The sequence below is a fragment of the Myotis brandtii genome, unplaced genomic scaffold (genome assembly GCF_000412655.1).
Source record: "Myotis brandtii unplaced genomic scaffold, ASM41265v1 scaffold77, whole genome shotgun sequence".
NCBI lineage: Eukaryota > Metazoa > Chordata > Mammalia > Chiroptera > Vespertilionidae > Myotis > Myotis brandtii.
In genome coordinates, this window is record NW_005371082.1 from 229,888 (window position 1) to 233,153 (window position 3,266).

Genomic DNA, 3,266 nt, shown 5'->3' on the forward strand with positions numbered 1-3,266 from the left:
TGGGACTTTTGCTGCTGCATAACTAATGACAGAGATTTTACATCAGGTTTATATTTTCTGACCTTCAGAGATATGCACGAGCTACTGCTTTCATCTGTCAGGCTACTCCTATTACGAGACTTAACAAAATTCATCACTGAGAACAAAGATTCACAAGCGTATGTGGATGAAACCAAAACACTGGTCGGATCTAGGAAGGCAGGGAGAGTTAAGGCAGAGGCATAGAAATTGCTCTTCCCCTCTCTCGTCAATCCATGTCTGTGGTCTTTAAGATAACTTGTTATGTAAAATTATTTATTTATCTAAGATGCACCTACACTGAATTTATCTGAAAAATAAAAAAGTCGATATTAAGAAAAAAATTGTAAATGGAAGATTATAAGAGAGGGTTTCGCGTGCCAGCAAAAGTTACTGGTGTGCCATGTTTGACATGCGTGCCAGGGGTTGCCCACCCTGGTCTAGAGACATTCTGGTTGTTAGAATGGGGGTGGGGGGTAAGAGGTAAGAGGAGGGGGGAGGATTGATGCCACTGGCTTCTATTGGGTAGAGGTCAGGGATGTTGCTAAACATCCTACATTGTTTAGGAAAGCAATCCACAACAAAAAATTATGTGGCCCAAAATGTTAATAGTGCAAAGGCTGAGAAATCCTGGTCTAACTAAGCTTAATTAGACCTGACCACCAAATTTATGATAGCAGTCACACAAATAGTTATCTTTTATGTAATCTTATGCTTAAAATGGCAAGCTTTGAAATTTAGCTCTTGAGTACTTTTTTCCCTCCTCTTCTGTCTCTTTAGTACCTTTCTTTTCAGCTCTTGACTTCTTTCCTGCCTTTATAGTATAGCATAATTAAATCAAGGCTTTGTTGTCCTACTTGGAAATTTGGAGGTCACTAGCATTTAAGTAAGCCTTGAACAAAGAAGTAGGAGCATATTTAGGCTGATGAGTGAAGTCTCATTTTAAGGCAGGCAGAAGAACATGGTAATTAAGCATATCGATTATTTTAAGAATTGAGACTATGTGCGTTTTTATCCTGTCCCCATCATGAGCTAGCTGTGTCACCATGGGTAAATTACCTAATTTTGCCAAGCCTCAGTTTCTTAATCTGTAAAGTAGGAATAATAGCAGATACCCCATTTTTAAAAACAGATTTATTGAGATATAAATCACAAATACTTGAAAAGTTTGATAAAAGGATACTGAATGCTAATGTTAGTCTAAGAGTGCATGAACCATGAAAAACTTCTTGAATGAGGGATCACTTTGGTCAAATATTAGAAAATAAAATATGGGACTTTAGCTTCTATTAAGTATGCTGTTTGAGGTATTGGTAATATCATCATCATTTTTTTACTGCCTCGTGCTGCTGTTAAATGATTGTCTCTGGTAGCTTTTTGATGTTTCTAATTTGTTGTGAACTTGGGAAATTATCTAAATGTATTAAATAAGCTTTTAGTGAGAACCTGATGTCTGTGAGAAAAGGATATGAATATGTGGCCTTATGCTGTCACTTTGAGTGAGTTGCCTTTTTAGTTTATTCTCTGGGTTAATTGGGTTTATAGAATAAATAATTCCTAGATAAATGAGGCTCAGATAAGTGTTTTCCTCCCCAAGACTTTTACTAACAACTATATCCCTCACCTCTCTCTAAATTTTCTTTTTCTAGTATACTGTTGGACGTAATACCTCAGTACAACATGTCTAAAAACTGAGCTGCCTTCCTCTACTGTTTAACATCATGTAAACTGAGCTTTCTTTCTCTACTGTTGAACATCATGCTTTGGTTAATAACACAGATACATTTTTTCTTTTCTTTTCTTTTTAGTTGTAGGGGATGACTAGATTTGTTACCAAATCAGAAACCTGGAAGTCATCTGGACCTCTTCATCTCCTGTACCTCTCACATCATATAACTTACCAAATTCTCTTGAATATTACAGCATTTCCAAAGTTTTTTTTTTTTTTTACACTATATGCACAATACTTCAAAAACAAAAAAGCAAAAAGAGAAAAAAAGAAATACAATAAAAAGTCTACATCTGCCTAGTTTACAGTAGTTTACTGATGTTATTGATTTCTTATATATTCTGGGGAATTAAAAAATACAACCATACACAAATGTGTTTAGTCTACCTTGCTTCCCCTCCACCCCCGCACACACATGTTTTACACTAATTCTGGAAACTTGAACCATTTTGTCCTTTACTTTTTTCACTGAACAATGTATTTGAGATCTTTCCATATTGATGTATAAAGTGGTAGGGTGGGCATGCTATCTCAACAGTTGCAGTGTTCATTTTTATTTATGTACCATAATTTAGTCCATTGATGGATAGATTGTTTCTAGTTTTTGCCTTTATAAAAATGCTTTATTAGCAACCTTGTACATATATCATTTTGTACATACACAGGTGTGACTGTAGGATAAATTCCTGAAAGTGGAATTGGTGAGTCAAAGAATAACATATAATTTTGGTAGATACTGTAAGATACTGTTAAATTGCCCTTCATAGAGGTTGTAATTGTAATATAGGAGAATATTTGTTTCCCCTATAGCCTTGCCAACACATTGTATAATCATACTTTTTAGATTTTTGTCAGTATAATAGGTGAAAAATGTTATCTCAGTGTAGTTTTAATTTGCATTTCTCTTATGAGTTAAACTGAGCATCTTTTCATATGTTTAAGAGCCATTTTTATTTTTCCTGTGAACTGTCTTATTTTAATCTTTACCCATTTTGCTATCTGTTTTGGGGATTCTTAAATTTCCTCTTCTGTCTATGTGCCATTGGTTGGTTTACTAATAGTAAGCATGATTTGCTTGTCCTGCAGTTGCCTTCTGACAGGTTTCTGCTTCCAATTGCCCTCCCTCTAAGGTTCTCATAACTGTTAACAGCGTGATATTTCTAATTGCAAACTTGAATGTGTCATTTCCTGACTTACACAACTATTCAGTGGTTCTTTCCTGCCTCTATAATCCAAATACCTTGGCATTAGCATGGTACCTACCTATCATGCCAGCATTTCTTTTTATTTCCTCAAGCATTCTCTAAACTCCAAAAACACTGAACTGCTCCTAGCTCCCTGTTGTGTTAGACCCTTTGTCTTTGCATGTGTTATTTCTCTGTTTATAATGGTCTACTAGAGGCCCAGTGCATGAATTTGTGCACAGGTGGAGTCCGGCTGGCCCGCCCTGATGGGGGCGATCGGACCGGGCTGGACAGGGGGAGGGGCTGCGGTTGGTTGGCTGGCCGGCCCCATCCCC

The 3,266-nt window shown here is 36.6% G+C and overlaps 1 protein-coding gene across 1 annotated transcript in view; it reads left to right on the forward strand.

Moving 5' to 3' along the window:
• Nucleotides 1-2,417: 2,417 nt before the first annotated feature.
• The window catches only part of PDS5B (PDS5 cohesin associated factor B), a 247,429-nt gene continuing 246,580 nt past the window's right edge, over nucleotides 2,418-3,266 (forward strand). The window contains exon 1 of the mRNA XM_014530742.1: nucleotides 2,418-2,448. The gene's annotated coding sequence lies outside the window, so the exon portion shown is untranslated. The remainder of the gene's footprint in view (nucleotides 2,449-3,266) is intronic.